The 23,838-nt window shown below is 37.1% G+C and overlaps 1 long non-coding RNA gene and 1 pseudogene across 1 annotated transcript; both read right to left on the reverse strand.

Annotated features, from left to right (window-relative positions):
• Positions 1 to 4,316: 4,316 nt before the first annotated feature.
• On the reverse strand, positions 4,317 to 9,415 carry LOC137724826 (disease resistance protein RPV1-like; annotated as a pseudogene).
• Positions 9,416 to 18,554: 9,139 nt separating this feature from the next.
• On the reverse strand, positions 18,555 to 20,955 carry LOC137725204 (uncharacterized). Its single transcript, XR_011067473.1, has 3 exons — positions 20,534 to 20,955; positions 19,620 to 20,083; positions 18,555 to 19,532 (listed from the first exon to the last, which is right to left on the reverse strand). It is a non-coding gene; the product is annotated as an uncharacterized lncRNA (long non-coding RNA).
• Positions 20,956 to 23,838: the final 2,883 nt, after the last annotated feature.

Consider the following 23,838-nt stretch of genomic DNA (forward strand, 5'->3'; position numbering starts at 1 on the left):
AAATTAGAGAAATTCGTCTCAATGATTGAGACATTTATTCTACAACTGAGAACAAAAGAAGCTCCCACAAGGGAGTTGCCCACTTCAATGTAGAGTGGCCGACGACATACGCCAAACTAACATATACACTTACAAAAAATGGAAACTAGACAATGTTGTAGCTCCAATAAAAAATGCATTACATTATGTGTCAATGTTTACTAATTACATCAATTATTAGGCGGGTTCTTTGATTTTGACCTGAAACATAGTACTACTTCAAAGATCCCCAATGTTTTATTTAATAGACGTTTCCATGCACATCATGTAATGCAAGAAGTTTCAGGGACTAATTAAATAGCGAAAATGAGGTGATCACAAAAGAGATCAATCAAAATGCCTTAATTGTACCAACTAATGAAGTTATTTGAAGGGTTTATAACCATATTTAGAATGCTAATCATTGATCGTCTCCTTAAATAAAAAGAGGACGTGAAACCGAGGAAACGTGAACACAACACCGTCGTGGACATAAGCTGCTTGTTGGCCATGATAAGAGTAGTTAATCTACATGGGTGTGTATAGATTATCAATTAGGTTTCTTCTTTAAACGGATTTACTGAACAATGTCTAAATGTATATCTGCGATTTACAGTCTCACAATATTGTAGCTTCCTTCTCAATCTCGCATTAATTTGCACCTTTCTATATGTGCACCTTCTCAATCTCGCATTAAATTGTAGCTTCCTTCTCAATCTCGCATTAAGTTGACAAACCGAAAATATAAACTTGCAAACAAACTCTGATTTCTAAATTGTATTTGTTTTGGTAGTACCTAATGGGCCAGGCTCATTGGGACTAGTGGCAATTTTGAAATATAACACAAATACAGCACCATTTTTGTCACAAAAAATAAAAAACGAAAAACAATCGTTTTTCTACCCTAACCTATTGGCGTCACTCAGTGTCTCCATCGTCTTCTGATTTTCCTCCGAATCGGAGAAGAAAGGCAACCAAATCCTGGTCCTCCGAATTCGTGGTTTTTTTATTCTTCCTGGCGCTGCTTACGCGTACTGCAGCCTAAGCGCGCGGCGCTCTTGACTGATTCCGTGGTCTGATCTTCCGCGAATCGCAATCCGATGATGGCGATGGCATCGCCGCAGAACCAATCGGCGAATGTGAATCTCTTCGATGCATATTTCCGACGAGCCGATTTGGATCGCGATGGCCGGATTAGTGGCAATGAAGCCGTCGCTATCTTCCAGGGCTCTGGTCACCCAAACAGGTCCTTGCGCAGGTACTCTCTCTCTCTCTCTCTCTATATATATATATATATATGTATATGCTTGTGTATATATTTATAATTGGATGTGTGTGTTTGATTATATTTTTTTTGTAATTTTAGTGGTTGATTGGGATTTGATGGTGGTTCCGAATCAGATTGATTTTGAATTTGTAGTCTAATTGTAGTTGAAGTGGTAAATGTGAGTTCGGGATGTCTTAATTCTCTTATCTAAGCTGAGGTTTTTATGGTGTATCCGTTCGACCTGAGGTGGTAAGCAGACTTTAGAAATGTGTTATATGACCCAAGGGTTGATCGAGGACAGTGGCGGATCCAGGATTTTAAACTCGAGGGGTCCCAATAATAAAGGTTAAAAAATTTATAGACAAAAATAACATAGCAAAACAACATTACAAGCTATAAAATCAAAAACATATTTTTCAATGTAAATAACTAAGCTGTCACTCAATCATTGATCTCCCATTTTGTTGCGAAGTGGACCCTTAATGATATTCATAGCGGAAAATGCCCTCTCCACTGAAGCAATTGCAACCGGTAAAACCAAAGCCAACTGAACAAGTAAATATACATATGCAAATGTTCGATGCAACCCTTTCTCCACCATTTTCTTAGCAAGCTCATTAATTTCCCGCAATTGAGAAAAATCATTATCAGAACGCACAAAATGAATGTAAATATCAAGTTGATCTTGAAGTGCTGAGAGAATTGAAATAAGTGGAGGTATGATATTGGAGTAATGTAATTATAATATGGGATTGGATGGGCTTAGAAATTTAGGGTTTTGGGTGAATATAAGAAAAATGGGGGAATTAGGGGGAAAAACAGTGGAACGGGGAAAGGAGAAGCGAAAGGGACTCTTGGGACGGGAAAGATGGCCCATTTGGGGCTAGACTTTCAAAAAGATTATGGAATCATGTTGCAAACGGGGGACCAATTGCAAACGTTTGTCTTATTGGTTTTAAAAAATAAAAATAAAAATAAAAAGATAACAAATTGGCCAAAACACTGCGTTTTGGACCAATTTTTTTAAATTCCCCGTTTTCGTTCTTCTCCCCTGTTGTCTTCTTCTTCGTTGCAAGCTGCAACCTGCTGCTGCTGCAGCACAGACAGTCTGCACAGGCCTCGTGTTCGAGTACGAGGGGTCCTCTGGAAAATTTCTAGCAGCATTTTAGGATCGCCGAGGGGTCCTGGGACCTCCTAGGTCCCTCTGTAGATCTGTCTGTGATCGAGGATTGTTTATTACATTAGAATTGTGCAGTAGTGAAAACCTGCAGCATTAGATGACTATGGAGTAGTTAGGATTGGCGCATACAGGGGAAATGTTCTTGGGTTAGGATCATATTGACAAATAGGTTCTTGAAGCTGTATACTTGTTTTGCTGAAGGAATTTCCATATAAAATGATAACCAGGGGCATATTATGTTAAATATTGATTATATGAATGCACTTTCTCATTAGCTTGAATTGCTGAACATAACAGGCTCAATCAAGCATATTTTTCTAAGAGATGCTTTGCTGCTGGATGTTCATACTTTGCATAATGTGTTCGTAGTTTGATGTAAAAACTTACGCATGCCATAGATACTTTGCATATATAAAATTTTATTTGTGATTGGGAGTAATCTTTTACTGGCCAATTGACATACAAACATCCATAAATATATACTATTAAATTGCGTCATGTCTAAATGTGCAGTCTAGATTGATAGAATGACTACCCATCATGCTACATTATCTTTGATGGAGCGGTTTAGGGAGGAACGCCCTCTTCCAGCAGTGCTACCAAGCAATGTTATGTTTGATTTATCCAATATTTTTCATCCTGCAAATAATTACTCCAATGCTGGCAATGTAGTCTGGAGACCTGCTTCCAGTGTTCATCCATGAACAAATCACTTTTATATTTTGAAACATGTCTTCCTTTGATGTAGAATAGTTTCTTATTTTTCACTTTAAAAGGCTTTCAACAACAGCAACTGATGCCTGGTCCCGGTGCTCAGAACATGGCACCCCCAGCTGGAGGAAGGCCACCGAATACAGTTGCTCCTTCTCATGCTGAGGAAAAGCAGCAGGCCAATCAGCGGAAACCCAGAGTAACAGCATTGGAGAAACATCTTGTAGATCAACTGAGTACAGAGGAGGTTAACTCACTGAACTCAAAGTTCAAAGAAGCCACTGAAGCTGATAAAAAGGTACTTAGAACTTTAATGTTTCCCCAATTTTCTCGTTTTGAGCAGCAAAGTTATGCGTGCATGTTACTTCCTGTTAAGTGTCAAATCATAACAAATATCCCAGAGATTTAGGGAAAGAAATCTTGGATGCTAGAGAGAAAATTAAATAGTTCCGGGTCAAAATGCAGTTCAGCAATCGAACTTATAATGTATCTTTTGTATTTCATTTCTTTTTGTATGCATCTCGCTTTTTTTTCATTCTTTTCTTCCTTAAGCTTGTAGCGCGACGTATAATTTTTCTCCTTAATTTTGGAATGTTCTAGTCCTATGAAGCAAAGAGCCCTATAGTTTTATCGTTGTTACAAATTCGGTGATTGTATTATTAAACTGGGGCTGTGCCTTTATTTTTTCAGCCTTAATTTGTTGTACTATTTTACCCTCTCTAATAAAATTTGTTTAGCTGATCATTGTTTGGTGCAAACAAGAACACTGAGTTTTGCCAATGTTAGTCCAATCGGGCCATTCATATTTTTTGCTCATTGCAGTTCAGCCATCGAGCAATCGCATATTTTTGTCGTGCTGAATGTTCAAACTATCCCGCTTGGTCGTGAGTTTTTTACTTTGCCCTGGCATGGTCTGTTAATTAATGTCTATGTTTATGATATAAAGGTAAATCAAGTTTTAAAGATAACAAATAGGCTATCAAACACTTGTCCATAACTAGCGCTTTATAATGTATAAAGCATAAACAATACCAAAATAATAAAAGCCTTGCCTTTTTTTGTCTTATTTCTTGGTCAGACAAGTAAGCTGTCAAAGTACAAATTTGCCTTAAAAAGTTCTTCCTAATGACTTTCATTTGCTTAAGACTCATCACTTGATCCACTAACTTGAGGCTCATCTCCTGATCCACCACCTTTGGAATCATCATCTTGTCTTGTTTCTTCTTCTACTTTTGGTCCCCTCGACATGAACGCATGACCAAATTTGAATTTCTCAGCATCTTCCGCATACAATGGGCATATACCACAGATTTCCACCTTCATTAAATGATATAGATTATCCACCGAGCAGAGGACAACAGAGGCCTCTTTGGCAAGTTTGTAAACATCAGGGGAGCAGTTTTTTCCTACCTCTTCACTTCTAAAGGCATCATTCCATACATGCACGTGATGTTGGCCGTCACAGCAGTCTTCGTAGCTGTCGCCTGGTATAATGTACTTAGAACTGAACAATTCATGGCCTTCACCCATGAATTTGACAATGAAATTAGCACTTACCCACCTCAACCTCAAGAAATGAGGGTTCTTTGGAAACCCAGAAACAACAACAGAGAGCGAAACCAAATAAACCTGTTCGAAACCAATCCGGACGAAGCTCGAGGTCTACTGAAGATCCCTCATTTTGATAGCTTAACCAATTTGGAATTTCTTTTCCTGGACATACAATGTTAATCTGAGGCCAGGGAATAGGAAACCAGTAACGGTAATTAAATGGGGCAACAGTGGCCATTCGCATAATTGTAATATGTGCTTCATCCATTATGCCGCTCCTTGAATTATCATCCAATTTTGGGCAATTAGTAAAAACCTTGAAACAATAATGAGGTTTATCCCAACCTTGTGCGAGTGCTGTCCTCGAACTTGACATCTTCAGCGACGTGCAGCCTTGAGCTTTAACATTACATAGCACTGGGAGCTCTGGTATGGATTGAAGCCGCTTGCAATCGTTTAAGTCGAGTATAGACAACCGAGAAGCTTGTTTGATGCTTGCTGGTATTTCCAATATACCGTTGAAGCGGAGATCTAGTTTTTCTAAAGAGAGAAAACCGACAGAGCTGGAAGGCAATTTTTCAAGTCTCCAACAGCCATTAAAGTTGAGACGTTTAAGATTGGTTAAACTGTAGATACTTATTGGGACATCCTTAAGTTGCTTGCAGAAACTAGGGTTTAAATATTGAAGCCTATTTAGATTTCCAATAGACGAAGGAAGCATTTCGACAGCTGTGTATTTCAAACAAAGAGACACCAAATGTTCCATTGGCTTCAAGATTTCAGGGAATTTGGAAAATCTAGAGCACCAGGCGAGTTCAAGACTCTCAAGATATTTCAAGTTACAGATTGATGAGGGTAGCTCTGTAACTGCTGTTTGAACTAAAATTAAGGACTTCAAATGTTCCATTGGCTCCAAGATTTCAGGGAATTTGGAAAATCTAGAGCACTTGGTGAGATCAAGACTCTCAAGATATTTCAACTTACAGATTGATGAGGGTAGCTCTGTAACTGTTGTTTGAACTAAACTTAAGGACTTCAAATGTTCCATTGGCTCCAAGATTTCAGGGAATTTGGAAAATCTTGAACACTTGGTGAGATCAAGACTCTCAAGATATTTCAACTTACAGATTGATGAGGGTAGCTCTGTAACTGCTGTTTGAACTAAACTTAAGGACTTCAAATGTTCCATTGGCTCCAAGATTTCAGGGAATTTGGAAAATCTAGAGCAAAAGGCGAGATCAAGACTCTCAAGATATTTCAAGTTACAGAGTGATGAGGGTAGCTCTGTAACTGCTGTTTGAACTAAACTTAAGGACTTCAAACGTTCCATTGGCTCCAAGATTTCAGGGAATTTGGAAAATCTAGAGCACTTGGTGAGATCAAGACTCTCAAGATATTTCAACTTACAGATCGATGAGGGTAGCTCTGTAACTGCTGTTTGAATTAAACTTAAGGACTTCAAATGTTCCATTGGCCCCAAAATCTTTGGAAAGTTTTCAAATTTAGAGCACCCATGGAGATTGAGATTTTTCAACTTACACCTGCTGCTTGTAAGTTTCTCGAGGTCTCTGCAATCAGTTATATTCAAGTAAGAAATATTTTCGTTAGACCAAACTAATTCAGGCAACTCCTTTATACCAGAGCATTGTAAATCTAAGTATTGAATATTTCCAGGCATCTCTGGAAGATACTTGAGACGGCTACAGAATCCAAGATCAAGATGAGTAAGCTTGTCCAAATGTTGAAAACACGAAGCAATTTCAACCAAACTTCGACAGCCCCTGAGATTTATCTTCACAATTTTTAGACTCCCAGAGAGATTTGGGACTTCAATTAGATCTGTACACCACTCCTTGACAAGTATCTGCAACAAATGAAATAGAAATATAAAGAATTAATATAATTTCTACACTTGATTTTATACAATAATTAAAATAGGCATATAATATAATATACCTGCTCTTCTTTCCAAAGCTTCTTAACTTTGCCATTTGGCATATGAAGCTCAACTAGATTTTCCGCAGAAAAAGTTGACGGCAAAGATTCTAGTGGATATCCCCACCACTCAAGATAACGAAGAGAATTGGGAAGCTCCAGATATGTGTTGAATTTGACATCGGTACGCACTAGAGAAGCCCGCGAGTGAACAATTAGCAATCTTAGGTCAGACATCTTTTTGAAGTCTATACGATTTAATGGTCGCTTTTGAAGATTATACCAATTAACCTGTATGGCTTCAACATTTGGAGTTTCCTGAGAATAAGAAGAAAGTTTAAATATCGAACATAATTGTATCCTCCTCTCCTTGTCTAAATAAACAAACATTTGTTCATATTCCAAAAACTTCCTAACACAATAAATATTCGATCAAATTCATCTTTTAACAATCTCACTACTTTATTATAAATTAGTTTTACTTTCTTCTGTTATCATCTCAAGTTTGTAATTTTTATTTTCTAAAAAATTGAATGCATTTGGCTCTTACCGTGTTACTTCTCAATACACGATGGACATCCTCATCATTGAACAACCTACTCCGTTTACCGGGATCTTTAATATCTTGTTCTTGAACAATTTTCCTTCCCATTTCTTGTAGCAAATCGTGCATCTCTATGGTTTCCATTCTCCCTTTTGAATCAATTGATATGAGAGACATCTCAATGAGAATTCTAATTCCATGTCACAAAGAATCCACGAACATCTGACATTCGTTTTACCTCAACCACAGACTTCCCTTTATGAAAACATGTTATATCCAGAAATATATCCTTCTCATTGTCTCCCAATTTATCATAACTTATTCTCAACACTTTCTGGATATCTTCAATGGGAAATCGTTTCAATTTGTTGAATTCATCTTCCCATTCTTCTTTGCTCTTACAATTGAAGAACAAGGACCCCAGAACTGTAAGAGCTAAAGGAACGCGTCCAGCATAAGCAACCACCTTTTTTGCCAACTCCCTAAAATCTGTTCTACAAGCACCGTTATTCTTGAAAGCACAAGCACCGTTATTCTTGAAAGCACGCAAACAGAAGAACTGAAGAGCGTCATCCGATTTTAATCCCTCAACCTTGTAGATCTTAGCCTCTTCACCAGTTAGCGCAAGTTTGCCCCTATCTCTACTTGTGATAATGATTCTGCTTCCACTGCCATACCGGAGATGATCGCCAGCTAAACGATCCATTTGCAATGAATCACTCACGTCATCTAGAACAATGAGGACCTTTGTACGACTGAGCCTTTCTTGAAAAGTTGATTTTACGGGCAAAGAAACTTCATCCTTTAATATCTCCTTAAAAAGTGTTTTTTCCAAGTGATCTAGTCCACCTGCTTGTTCTGAGTTCTCCCTAACATTCTTAAGAAAACAAGAAGCTTCGAATTTAAAAGAGTGTCTGCGAAATACAGCCTCGGCAAGGGTGGTCTTGCCAATACCACCCATGCCCCAAATACCTACAGTGATGCAAGCATCCGGTAAATGAATGCCTAACAGCGAATCAATCTGCTTGATGTGGCTTTCAATTCCAACAAAACCCTTTAAATCGCAGGATGATTCGCGACACATTTTGGCCAAAATATGATCGACAACTTTCTGAATTAGATTTGCCTCCGTCTCCGTCCTGGAGTATAGACGTATATGATTAGGTAGCAAAGCAATAGTTAGTCTCAAATACGCTTTACCAAATCTTAACACAAATCAAACTGTCACAAGTTTAAAGAAAATTTATAACTTTAGACAAGTTAAAGAATGAGTTAGTTACCCGGATTTGTTTGAATAATCAAACCCAGATAGATTGGCTGCAGTCGTCAAAGCATCCCTCCACTTGTGCACCTTGTCGATACTGTTGTCGAAACGTTTTTCAAGTTGAGCAAATGCAGCCGCATAACTCCCGTGCTGTTTTCGTACATCAGATGGATTGATGTGGTAGAATACGGGTATGACCATCTGGCCATATCTTTCCTTGCACTCGAGTATATGCACGAGTTCATCTAAACACCATGTGGAAGAAGCATAGTTTTGAGAGAAAATGATCACCGAAATCGTGGATTTCTCGATTGCCTGTCGAAGGGCAGGTCCAATTTCTTCTCCACTCTGAAGTTTGTAATCGATGTAGGTTTCAATTTTCTTCTGAAGTAAGGCAGCATGTAGATGGCCGGTAATACCAAGGCGGGTGTCCTTGCCTCTGAAACTGATAAACACATCATACTTTTCTCGACGTGGGGGGTTATCAGCAGCGGATGATGAAGAGGAAGCAATGTCCATAACCTCTAGTTTTCAGAAACAGCAAAAAGATGTAGTTGCAGAGAGATTAATTGTTAATTAGAGAGAAATAATACTAGGACGTTGCACCGAATTAATGCAAGAGGGGGGAGAGAGAGACTAGTTCAGAATTTACTTGAATTGGCTTTTGACTACATGCAAAAAATTTCAAAGGCTCGAAATCAACGAGTGAGAAATACGAAAGTGGAAAAAGGGGCACATGATAGGACCTATTATCTTTAAAAACACTATAATTTAAAGAAAGATACTCATATATTTGCAATCTTAATATGAACAACGTCATCTCAGCAGGTAAAGCTACTAGTATTTGAAAACCATAAAATGAACAAGTGTAAACCTTTTCTCCTTGCTTTGCTCGCCTCACAATCAGTATAATCATCGTCACCTGATCGATTCCTGCAAATCAAGTTTTGGTTATGTTTCATACCGTCAAAAAACAAAAATCAGATGTGAAAAAGGATGCAAAATCAACTTGAGACCTCTTTCTCCTGTTCTCTTCCTTGTTTTCTTTTTCCATTTGCTCTCTCTTTCAATCTTTTGTACCGAAGCTTTTTCAGAACCTGTGTTAAGAGAACCGTTGAATCCAAACGTCAAAAGGAAGACAATTGATAAAGAAGCAAACAAAACAAAGTGGCATCCGGTGACAGGTCACCAGCGAAGAAATTAACAGCAGACATAACAAAAATTAATTGCAAATTAAATGCCAGCATAACAGAACACCTAAACTTATTAATTAAAAAGAAACGACAAAAAATACAGAAAGAGCCTTAAACAGTATCAATAAACGCTGACTAACCTCTGACAAGTTACCAATTTGACAAGGGCTTATTTGCTTTCTCCAGCTTCAAAATAATATCCAAAACAATTATTTTTTTTGCATCATCAGCATCAGCAAGAGCAGCAGCGGATGAAGAAGAATAAGAAGAAGAAGAAGAGGCCATATCCATAACCTCTAGTTTTCAGATCCAGGAAGTAGTAGTTGCAGAGAGATTAATTGTGAATAGAGAGAAAGAGAGAGACTGGTTCAGAATTAAGGAGGATCCAGTAAAGCAAGAGAGAGAGAGAGAGAGGTTCAGAATTAAGGAGGATCTCATGAAACAAGAGAGAGAGAGGGAGACTAGTTCAGAATTTACTTAGAATTGGCTTTTGACTATAATAATTTTTTAGTATGGATGGTAGATCACGTGTTTTTATGTAAGTAGTGAAAAATTTTAATTTATAAGTTATTAATTTTTTAACACACGTAACCAACCATTTATACAAGAACATATAATGTATCATCTCGTGTAATGATCTCATTGAAAAATCTCACTATGACTGCATGCACAAAGTTCCAAAGGGTCTTTAGGAAAAGCAACGAGTAAGAGATGACCAGTTACAAAAGTATAAAAAGGAGGCACATGGGATGGGGCCCTCCCTTCACGCGTTTTGCGTCCACGGTTTTGAATTTTCTCAATTAATTAGCCACCAATTTCTTTTAAGAAATTTCCAAGTGAGAACTTTTTAATAATTTTCACACAATAAAATCTTGGAGGGCAAAATGAAATTCTTCGTAAGTCCCTTGAGTTCAGAAATGATAAATAGTCATGACTTGCTACTATTTATCCTCATTTAAAAATAAAAAAAAAAGTATATGATTGTTCATCAATAGAGATTGAATAAAATTTGGTTCTGACTTTCCAAGCACATGTGACAAATTAAGTCATTGGACTATTAATGAAAAATCATTGTCTCAGAGTCATTTCGTTTGATATCAACATAATGTATTACACAATCATTAAAACTATCAATCTCACCATCATGTTGTGATAAGAATCAAACTGAACGGGTCTTAATAGTTATTCATTAATGGTCAATGGGCTAGTTTGCCACTTCTATTTCTAAACTTATCGAGAGGTCATAAGAGAGTCCATAACTCCGTCTGAAATTATGTGTCTTGCCCCAAGTAAGTGAGTCATGATCCACCATCTCTTTCTATCTATCTAGGCACTAAACTAAGTAAAAGACAGACAGAGGTAGAAATTGGGAATGAAAAGCAACCAAGGGAGGATAGAGTAGTTGCCCGCCGAGACTAGATCAGTTTGAGTTCAGCAATTGTACTACTTGACCTGACTTACGCAAAGGTTACAAAAGTTTTATATGCTCCGGACAATTCGACGGAGATGACGAATAAAAAAAAGGGACAAATAAAATTACCCAACTCAAGAACCTTAATTTCCCCGTATAAAAATGCAAGGCATTCGCACATATGAAGAAAGACAAAATAAGGGCACACCAACATCAGTATAGTATTAATGCAAAGGTTTGCGACCGTTATTAAAATATCTAAGACAAATACATATGATGTTATTGGTTGCGATAAAGGTGGGTATTATTGAGCCTTTAAAACTTCACTAGATGAAAGAAAGAGAAACTCAAGATCTCGGCTCATAAATTGTCCATTTGAAGTCAGGAGGTGTAAAAGGAAACGTGAATAATTTTGGAGATAAAATGTTTGTTACATAACCATGAACTTTCGAATGACACGTGTGGACATGTTCGGACATCCTTCTATTGGAGTTTAAAGATAAGCCTAAAAAGTTGCCTCTCACTCAAAAAGAGGATAGCAAAAGGCAACTTTGTGAATTTCTTACCTCAATTCTTGAACCTAATGTTAAATCTCACAAAGATCATCCGGTAGGGTCCAAAAATAGAAAAGAATCAAGCTCTACAAAGTGTAGTCCTTTAAAGTTTGAAATAGTGTTTCGACAAAAAAAAAAAAAAAAGGTTTGAAATAAGGAGAAGGCTTAGAAATGTGCTCAACAGATATGTCATTATTTATTGATTTGTCTTTTACTATGGTTTGTTGTAAAATCGATGGTGTATGTGCAGTGGAATAAATAAAATAAGACACAAAATTTACGAGATTCCTCTACAGTCAGTGTGACTGGAGTACGTCCTCGGGCAGTAGTGGTGCTTTCATTATAATTTGGAATAATAGGAGTACAAAGATAACTCTATGTATTCTCTACTCTCCTCTTCCTCTCTTTCTTTCTCTGCTCAATATTGAAAGCATACGGAGTGCTCTATTTATAGAGCAACTCCAAGCACACATCTTTGACAATATAACTTCTTTCACCTCCCAAGTCAAGATTAATTTTATGGGCATTGAAAAACCACCCAATGTCTTCAGTTTCTATGTGGGCATTCATTACCCACTAGACTTTTCAACACTCCCCCTTGGATGCCCATATATCAACATGAGTTGCCTCGTTAAGATCTTGATCTATTTTTGGATGCTCACTCTTGATGAGTATCTCCCCCTGATTTCAAATTATTTAGGCTGATCATTGATCCTGCTGCTTTAGTCCTTTAGCGGTGATAGTTGCCGAATGAGGTGTTTTACTTGTTGTTAACTTTCCACAGGCTTGTTCTTGAACTGGGTTGGAGGGCCTTCTGCTAGACTTCCTCCAAAGGTCTGAATTTACCTATTTCATCTGGAGCTGAATTTAATTCAAGGATGGTGGACACTTGATATTGAATCGGACTTGTGATTTCTTCAAAGGCCGTCTAGACTTGATCTTGAATGAAATTGGATCATGAGGAGCTTCATGTGACAAGTGACCTTAGGCTTTGTCGGGGATGAACTGACATGTGTTTGTTGTGGTTGTCTTCACATGCTTCAATGTATCATTTTCACTTGCCTTACTTGCTCCCCTTGCAGAAGTGGTATTTTCCTTATGCAAGTTTGGCATCTTCTCTCGTAGTATTTGTCTTCTGATACAGGAGTGGAATGCAAACCTTGCATTTGAATGGACCATCACTTCTTGGTGGCAACGAAAGTTTGTGTGGAGGTTCCGACATATTGCTTTCTTTGTCCTTGTCTTGGCAGGTAAAAACAAGGGCAAAGGAAAGGATAGGGAGATTGCATGATATGAGATACTCTTGCTCTCATCCCTGATGATATGAGATACTCTTACTCTGGTGTGACTTGTTTGTAGAGGTATTCTCAGAGAGGAAGAAAACTGAGTATTTCGAGATACTTTGTGAAAGATGCATTCTCGGAGATGAGGAAGAGTTAGATATTTTTCAGTTCTGCCTTGCCATGGAGGACAGAGGTTGACATATTTATGGATTTCCCAATAGCAGGTAGTAGTGTTGTGCCTTTACTCTTGTCAGCAACTGTGGTGTAATTAGAACAGTAAGATTCACGCGTTTTCAACTTTATCATAGATCTTTGACAAAGTTGCACGTGATATCCAAGAGCTGAGATTGCGTCTGAGAAATGTTGACAAACGTCTTGCAGGGAAATCCAGCTTTTGAAATTTGAAAATCGGTGTCTCTTCGATTTTTTTTTTTTTACTCCTTTGCATCTTAGCATGTAAAACTTCCAAATGTCTCCATTTCACTTGATCAAAGAGATGTAATTTTTGTTGTTCTTTCATTTTGATAGTTCATTTTTGTAATTTTTGAACAGGTGGTGTTTCTTTTCTCATTTTGACTCATCAGTTTTGCAAAAAAGGAGAATTTTATATTTTTGCTTTTAAAGAGAATTTCAAGAACAATAGATGATTAAATAATTTGTAAATATATTTGATCTAGAAATGCAGAAAAAGCCTTTTCAAAACAAAAAAAAAACCAGGAGGTTCCATAATGGTTCCACTAAATTTATTTTGTAATGATTCAATTTCAGGTTTGTAAAAATGCCAACCATTTCAATTGAAATTCTATCAATTTTCCATTCAGGTTGAACCAAAAAGTCTTCAAGATGCCTATTTTCTTAATGGCGTTGTTCGGGTAAATTTTGATTACAATTATTCCAATTTTTTTTTTTAATGGATTGTCTTCTAAGTTTTATTGAAACTAGACATTGTATCTATGATAAAATTTAGGGTGCTATAGATTTTGGCCCTTACAACTCATTATTTCTAGATAAAAACCTATCTATCTTTAAAGATCCAGTTTAAGCCCAAATTCAAAATTTGCAAACATATGGGAACACTATTGACCTATTAATACAATTTATTTACACTCATGACACTCATATTTTATGGTCCCTTTTCCAAATTCCTAAATTTAAGCCAAATTAAAAGTAGTAGAAAAAGTGAAATAAAATGTAAAAAGTGTTTGTATTAACCGTAAACATGTCAAACTAGAAAAGTAGTTTTTTTTCTCGTGATATTTTTTTTAGCAATTTTATCCATATTAATTGGTAGGTAAATTAGTTTGTTCCAATTATTTAAAAAAAAAAAAATACTACGCCTATATTATATATTTTGAATCAAATAACATTCCTCTAACTTGTAGGTAAATTATTTTCTATGTATTGTTATATATGTTAGACACGTTTTGTTGTTGTATAAACATGAGTGGAACATAATATTGTTGATTTTATACATCAACTGCATTTCTTTTTTTATAGGTAAATTAGTTTCCATGTACAAGTACTTATGTTAGGCACGTTTTGTTGTTGGTACATACAATATTTTGTATCATTATAAAGAAAGAGATTACATTACACCCATGGTATAATTGTTGTAGGTAAATTATTGGAAAATAATTTGTAGTTAGGTAATGAACATTTTGCATCATTGGAAATGAACATTTCAAAGAGTAGGTAGGTAAATTAATTTGTTCTAATTATATAAAAAAAATTACACTACACCTAGTTATATTTAATTTTTCCAATTATTAAAAAAAAATTATACTACACCCAACCAAATAACATTTCTCTAACTTGTGGGTAAATTATTTTCCATGCATTGTTAGATATGTTAGGCACATTTTATTGTTGTATAAACATGGGTGTAACATAGTATTTTTAATACTATGAATCGAACTACATTTCTTCTGAATATAGGTAAATTATTCTCCATGTATTAGTACATATGCTAGGCATGTTTTATTGTTGGTATAAACATTATTTTGCATCATTGTAAAAAAGAGATATTATATTACACCCATGATATAATTGTTGTAGGTAAATTAATGTGCATGTAGATAATGAAATACAATGTTCTAATATATTAATTGTCACATCCCGGCCCCGGGGGCGGATCACTTCCCGGGCCTGCTCCACCACCGTAGCACGATATTGTCCGCTTTGGGCTTACCATTCCCTCACGGTTTTGTTTTTGGGAACTCACGAGCAACTTCCCAGTGGGTCACCCATCATGGGATTGCTCTAGCCCCATTCTCGCTTAACTTCGGAGTTCCTACGGAACCCGAAGCCAGTGAGCTCCCAAAAGGCCTCATGCTAGGTAGGAATGGGAATATACGTTTAAGGATCACTCCCCTGGGCGATGTGGGATGTCACAATCCACCCCTCTTAGGGGCCAGACGTCCTCGTCGGCACACCACGGCCAGGGTTAGGCTCTGATACCAAATTGTCACATCCCGCCCCGGGGGGGACCACTTCCCCGGCCCGCTCCACCACCGTAGCGCGATATTGTCCGCTTTGGGCCCCGACTACGCCCTCACAGTTTTGTTTATGGGAACTCACACAAGAACTTCCCGATGGGTCACCCATCTTGGGAGTGCTCTCACGCACTACTCGCTTAACTTCGAAGTCCCATGGAACCCGAAGCCAGTTAGCTCCCAGGATCACTCCCTTGGGCGATGTGGGATGTCACATTAATAAAAAAAGGATAAATTCAAAAGTATTCAAGAGTAGGGTGAAAAAAATGAATCGAATAATTTTATGAAAATTCAAAGCCTTTCTAAAAAATTAATATGCAATAAATTTTTAACATTAATGTCTTTTTTTTTTTCTTGTTGCAAAATCATTTACTCTTTCCTTACAATTAATTGTCTATATCAAGTATGTAATAGGGGGTATTTTAGGCATGTGAAAAATGTAAAATGTGTGAAGTAATATGAATTAATGAATTTACTTATGTGGATCATAGTCATTGGGTTTTCTTTGAGTAAAAAAGTTATGTAGCATTTTATATGAAGAAAATTGAGTTTGAAGGGTTAAAGTAGTATTTTCAGTAAAATTTAGTGTATAATTTATGCATAAGTTTAATTTTGCAGTACTATACATCATGAGTACATCTTTGAGAAAGTTTATGATGTATAGTTTTTGCATGCACCAAAACTTTTAAGATTTAGGGTTTTTATTCGATTCCCTCTCTGTTGTTGCTTTATCTACGGTATTGATAATTCAAGTAAATTCATAAAGAATTTTTTTTTTATTGTTTTCTACTGTTTTCCACTATGAAATCAAACTCCTCCTTCCAGTATTTTACATTCTTGGTATGCTCATCCATCCAAATCTTCCCTTTATCCTCCAAAGGCAAATGAAGACTTGCTAGAAACAACCTCAATGATTGAGCGCTTCGGCATACGCTTAGGATCTAGGTGAAAGCTACATCAACTTCTCCTATGGTAAGTAAATTCAATTTGGAAGAAAAGCGACTCAATGCTTTTCTTTTTCATTTTTTTGCAATAATTCTATAAGAAGAATGACAGATTTTATCCTATGAATGTCATTGAAGTTTTATCTCCGATGTGGACCGGTTTTTAACAATAGTTATTTTCGAAGGTTACGATAGTTCGTGTTGGCTTAAGAGAAATTTTTTATGATTAGAACACCGTCATTCAGTATTAGTATTGTGCAAGTTTGTTGATCGAGAGTAATAGGTACCTTACAATTTTTTAAAACGTATCTTATGTTGAAACTGCAGAAATTTTTAGTCATTTACATTGACTAACTTCTATTTTTTTTTCAAATTGTGACAGAGATGAAAAACAGAACAAGAAAAGCTGTGAAGTGATGATCAACAAAGTTTTTAGGTACTAATTACTTTATATATGTAAATTCAATTGTAAATAGGAATGTACGCCCCATTGTTAAACACCTAATATGGTTGTGCATATGTATAAAATTTTGTACATGTTTTATACGTTTTTAGAATCCACAGCAATATGCGAGCACTAATACTAGTATATACTAAAAGAGAAAGAGAGCTACTAGACCCACCCCACAATCCTATTTCCCCACCCCACCCTATTTTCCCAACCCCACTCAAAAGGTTCAATGCACGCCCCATTGAACCGCTGATACGACAGGCTTTGTTTTTGAATTTCAATTTGTTGATTATTGCAGGACGATAGGTAGAGAGTGGCACTTTTCTTCATCAGTTGCATTCCAAGCATTGCTTTGGGAGAGGTATAGAGTCTGTCTACTTAGCTTTTTATATTTCAATATACAAATACTTCCCAATGGAACCGCAAAATTGGTAACAAAACACCTTGGCTGCTGCATGGCATACGAAACCAACTATGCTCATCCATATTCATGGGTTTCTTATAAAAGATTAAACTATGGATTGCTCCTTTGCTACTTGAACACATATTCGTTTTATAAAGATCATGTCTGTGAAAAATCAATTTAAATGTATGTGATAGTGACTGTCTTAAACTGATATGCTCATATACATCAGTAATTCGTATTATGTGTTATGGTGGACAGCTTGAATCCATCTTTTCTTTGTTTGACTTGCTAATTTTTCTTTATTTTTCAATTGCATATAGTGCAATTCACTCTGTTTTAAATTAAGTGGTATATTGAGGCAATTTTGAGAGGATATATAAAGCACTCTCCTTGTATTACAAAAAGTTGCTCTACTTCAATCCCCATCGTGTTTTATGTTGAGCTTCTGCAGATAATTTGTTGATTAAAGCACTCTTTATGCATTGCTGTCACAAGTTTCAACGAAATAATTTATGACAAGTTCTCCTTCCGTTTCAGGTTTGTTAGAGACCTGATTTCGTATGCTCGGAGTAATGAACTGAGGATCTTTATTAATCTCGGCATGCTTAAATATATTGGTACTATGCAAGTATATCTATAGATGAAATATGATTATAAGAATATAAACTTTGTAATTTTACTTGCTTCTTGATTATAAGAATATAAACTTTGTTTATATGGTGTTCTAGACAAACACAGCAGTACTGTGCCTACGCTTGAGAGACCTTTTTAATTTGATTGATTTCAGACGTTAGACTTTGTCCATATTGAAATTATCTTTTGAACAGTGAGCAACCAATCTCTTGATAACAAAGAACTTAGCTATAAAATCTAACTTCTATGACCTCTGTTTTCTATAGTATATTTTCACAATATTTTAAACACCTGCAGCATCATGTGGTTCTTTTTGCTAGCTTAGATGCGTAAAGAACACGTGAAGATCCATATTTGCCATAGTTATCTTGGCTTCCCTTGGAAACTCTTTTCCATGAAAAATCCATTCCATCACACATACCACAGGATTCATGCTCAACTTCAATATCTATGTATTAATAACCTACATTTTACGTGCACGTGAACAACTGTTCTTAGCATTTGCAAATAAGAAGATGCAACTGTACATACCAAAAAACAGTTGAGAGCACATAAAATTGGCATGTACTTGATAAAATTTGAGAAATTCACCAGAGTTGCATGCTTCAATGTAGAGTAGCCAGTGACATACGCCAAACCAACATATACAGTTACAAAATAATGGAAACTATACAAGGTTGTAGCTCCAATTAAGAATGCATTACATTATGTGTTGATGTTTACTAATTACATCAATTATTAGGCCGGTTTTGTGGTTTTGGCCAAGAGATCCCTAATGTTTTATTTAATAGATCTTTCCATGCACATCAAGTAATACAACAAGTTTCAGGGACTAATTAAATAGTGAAAATGAGGCGATCACAAAAGGAAACAACTTACTTCTGATAATAAGAGCCTAAAGTCTAACCAGAATGCATATAGGAAAAAAAAACATTTCCAGGCCGTATGCTTGCGGTGATGCTACTTCCAAAGACAGAAAGATGAAGCATAGGATTGGACTGAGCAACTGCAGAACCTATGTTTTTGCCGTATGCCATTCCTGTTGCTGCAGCAACAGATCAGCTATCTTGACCACTACCAACTGAAGAAACAGATCAGCTGGGAGGCCTTTCTCAAGTGGTCGAGATTCCAGAAAAATGTTAACATTCTTGAAACCCCGATAAAGAATTTCAGGATATACCAATGCCATCAGCCCGATAGCCAAGCCACCCACGATAGGGAACAAAAATTTTGGTAGGCCAAGGGTCTTGTGAAGATTGTCAACAAATACCAACATATACTATGTGCAATAGATATAGCGGAGGCTCTGAAAATGATTCGAATACGTCTCATTATTAAAACCGCAGCTTTAAACAATAACTTGAACATCAACCTCTAGATATACTAAAGGTATGCCTGAAAAAATACCCATTTGGAATATGCAATGTAAATCCAACTACCCAAATAATGGGAAAAATCAGAAACCATATTCAGTAAAGGCAAATCACATTACCAGGAACAAGTAAATACTCAGAGATTATGTGTATCATTTTGAAGAATTGACAGATAACTGATAGTGTACCAGTTGGTGAATGGAAGTCATAGTATGGGACCTTAAAGGCTGCTTCAGAACCAGGACCAACTTCTGAAACTACAGAAGCTATCACAGCACTAAGTCTACGCCAAGGAAACAACCAGAAACAGCAGCATTAAACCCTGTCAAAACAGAACAGCAACAATTACCATGAGGGCAAACATGTCTTGATATGGGCAGCACAGACATACACAAAACTGAATACCAACCAGAAGCAAATCCAGCAGCTGATCAGGCAGCCACAAGAGAGAGCCTGCTTTATGAACTTTTATCAAACACAGGACCAATGCCCTTGGCTACAGAAGTTCCAATCTCAACGCCAGGACCTTCAGGAGCTAACGAGTTCCCAGTTCCAATCTCAACCTGATCAAGCAGCAATTGGCTTTAAAAAAGGACATGATGCAGCCTTGAGACCATAAAAAACCGAAACAGGCATTCCCATTTTCACTAATAAATTCTCTCCTTTTTCTCCTCCTTGCTCATTGCCATTGTTATCTTGTGAACCATCCTCAGAAAGCATCTCGAAGCAAGTTTAATATGGCAACGATCAAACCCCCCCAGAAGCTGGAACCAGAATCACCTGCTTCCACGTATCTCCCATAAACTCCTCCCTCGGCTACGAAGCTCCCCGTTGCGGCAGCCCACCCCAGAACACATCATGTATCTCATGAACCTTCCCATTCATATCAAAATCAAAGCTCAAAACTTTATGTATAAGCAAGCAAGAAAAAAGCAAAGCAAAAATAGGCAATGAGTGACGGAAATTGAGGTTCCACCCCAAATTGGAAATGGGGGAGTAGCCCGCCTCCTGGTAAGTCTATGCAAGGTTCCTTGACTTTCCGACCTGGGACAGTTTTTCATATCCTCACGTGCCCTGTCACATGTTGCAGCACTCAAGCCAAACAGATGGACAACACATATTCCTATGTGAGACAATTCTTTAAAACATCCTCACAATGAATAACAAAAACATGTAAAGATCACTAGCAGACTACAATGCTAATGTATCTCGTGAACACTTGCAATTTGTGTAAAATTTCAAATAAAAGATCAAAACTTTGCAAACAAGCAAGCAAGAAAAGCAAAAATGGACAATTGAGTAATGGGTAAAAATCAAACATACAGAGTAGTTGAAGAGGACGACGCCGATTCCGGTGAGCAGACCCACCAAGCTCGACGACAGCACTATCCACGGCCTTGTGCTCTGTTTTCATCTTCCCCTTCTTCTTGTTCTTCTGCTTTGTCATCGTCATCGTCATCGTTTTGTTGTTTTTGTTGCTGGGTTTGTTGGTTTTGAGGGAGGGAGAAAGGAGGTCTGAGAGTCAGATCTCTGCCAACTTCATCTTCCCCTTCTTCTTGTACCCAGCACTGGCATTTTTGGTGTTGATTGTTCTAGTTTGGGTGTTTGATGTGGGAGAGAATAGGAGGAGGGTTTTTGCCGGCGGTGATGAAGACGGAGGAGGTGGAGAGGCCTGGGGACATAAATGGCGGTGGAAGTGGGCGTTGGGGAAGCGCCGTATGCAGTCCAGGCCTCCCATTAGCTGCTACACCAGCTAATGGATAAATGTCTGACAAAATAATTAAGTAATATTCATATTAATATAAAATAATAATACCCTAATTTCCTTTTCTTTTCATATTAACCAAATCAAGAGTTATCTTTTAATAGTAACTTATTAAATATATCTCAAAAAAAAAAAAAAATAGTAACTTATTAAATAGAGTCCATGATTGGAAAACAACATTTGGTGTATTAGATCGTGTTTTCGGTATACTAAAAAATACTCAACTTTATTATTTATCTTTTAACACCAAATATCCTATTAGAATTCAAGTTATGTCTGTATTCATAGCCTAGCGTTTACGCACACGTGAGCAACTATTCTCAATATTTGCAAATAAGAAGGTGTAACTATTTATACTAAAAAATAGTTAGGAGCACATAAATTGACATGTACTTGATAAAATTCGAGAAATTCGTCTCAGTGATTGAGAGTGGCCGACGACATACGCAAAACTAACATATACACTTACAAAAAATGGAAACTAGACAAGGTTGTAGCTCCAATTAAGAATGCATTACATTATATGTCAATGTTTACTAATTACATCAATTATTAGGCCGGTTCTTTGATTTTGATATGAAACATGGTACTACTTCAAAGATCCCCAATGTTTTATTTAATAGACCTTTCCATGCACATCATGTAATGCAAGAAGTTTCAGGAACTAATTAAATAGCGAAAATGAGGTGATCACAAAAGGGATCAATCAAAATACCTTAATTGTACCAACTAATGAAATTATTTGAAGGGTTTATATTCATATTTAGAATGCTAATCATTGATCGTCTCCTTAAAGAAAAAGAAGACGTGCAACCGACGAAACGTGAACACAAAACCGTCGTGGACATGAGCTGCTTGTTGGCCATGATAAGAGTAGTTAATTTGTATGGGTGTGTATAGATTATCAATTAAGTTTCTTCTTTAGACGGATTTACAGAACGATGTCTAAATGTACATCTGCAATTTATAGTCTCACAATGTAACATGTCAAATATTCGACAAACAAATGACTCTGATTTCTAAATTTTAGCTTCCTTCTCAATCTCGCATTAAATTGTAGCTTCCTTCTCAATCTCGCATTAAGTTGACAAATCGAAAACATAAACTTGCAAACCAACTCGATTTCTAAATGGTATATATTGTGGTAGTACCTAATGGGCCGGGCTCATTAGGACCAGTGGCAATTTTGAGATATAACACAAATACAGCACCATTTTTGTCACAAAAAATCAAAATGAAAAATCATCGTTTTTCTACCCCAAACCACCGGCGTCGCTCAGTGTCTCCGTCGTCTTCTGATTTTCCTCCGAATCGAAGAAGAAAGGCAACCAAATCATGGTCCTCCGGATTCGTGGTTTTTTGATTCTTCCGGGCGCTCCTTATGCGTACTGCAGCCTGAGCGCGCGGCGCTCCTCGATTGATTCCGTGGTCTGATCTCCCACGAATCGCAATCCAACGGTGGCGATGGCATCGCCGCAGAACCAATCGGCGAATGTGGATCTCTTGGATGCGTATTTCCGAGGGGCCGATTTGGACCGCGATGGCCGGATTAGTAGCAATGAAGCCGTCGCTTTCTTCCAGGGCTCTGGTCACCCAAACAGGTCCTTGCTCAGGTACTCTCTCTGTATATATATGTATATGCATGTGTGTATATGTTAAAGTGGATGTGTGTGTATGATTATATTTGTGTTCCGAATCAGATTGATTTTGAATTTGTAGTCTAATTGCAGTTGAAGTGGTAAATGTGAGGTCGGGATGTCTTAATTCTCTTATCTAAGCTGAGATTTTTATTTCGTGTTAGTATAAATGCGGAATTGATGTTCAAATGGTAGAAAATAAGTAGATGAAGAATTTATACTGCAGTTAGTGAGGTTGAGAGAGTTATGTTATCAGGTCATTAATATACCTTCTGGTGTATCCGTTCGACCTGAGGGGGTAAGCTGACTTTAGAAATTGTGCAGTAGTGAAAACCTGCTGTATAAGATGACTATGGAGTAGTTAGGATTGTCGCATACAGGGGAAATGTTCTTGGGTCAGGATCATATCGACAAATAGGTTCTTAAAGCTGTATACTTGTTTTGCTGAAGGAATTTCCATATAAAATGATAACCAGGGGCATATTATGTTAAATATTGATTATATGAATGCACTCTCTCATTAGCTTGAATTGCTGAACATAACAGGCTCAATCAATCATATTTTTCTGCGAGATGCTTTGCTGCTGGATGTTCATTCGTTGCATGATGTGTTCGTATTTTGATGTAAAAACTTACATATGCCATAGATATTTTGTAGATATAAAATTTAATTTGTGATTGGGAGTAATCGTTTGCTGGCCAATTGACATACGAACATCCATAAATATATACTATTAAATTGAGTCATGTCTAAATGTGCAGTCTAGATTGATAGAATGACTACCCATCATGCTGCATTATTTTTGATGGAGCGGTTTAGGGAGGGACGCCCTCTTCCAGCAATGCTACCAAGCAATGTTATGTTTGATAAATCCAAAATTTTTGAACCTGCAAATAATTACTCCAATGCTGGCAATGTAGCCTAGAGACCTACTTCTGGTATTCATCCATAAAACAAATCACTTTTATATTTTGAAACATGTCTTTCTTTGATGGAGAACAGTTTCCTATTTTTCACTTTAAAAGGCTTTCAACAACAGCAACTGATGCCTGGTCTTGGTGCTCGGCACATGGCACCCCCAGCTGGAGGAAGGCCACTGAAGACAGTTACTCTTTCTCATGCTGAGGAAAAGCAGCAGGCCAATTAGCGGAAACCCAGAGTACCCGAATTGGAGAAACATCTTGTAGATCAACTGAGTACAGAGGAGGTTAACACGCTGAACTCA

This window comes from Pyrus communis, chromosome 2 (genome assembly GCF_963583255.1).
Source record: "Pyrus communis chromosome 2, drPyrComm1.1, whole genome shotgun sequence".
NCBI lineage: Eukaryota > Viridiplantae > Streptophyta > Magnoliopsida > Rosales > Rosaceae > Pyrus > Pyrus communis.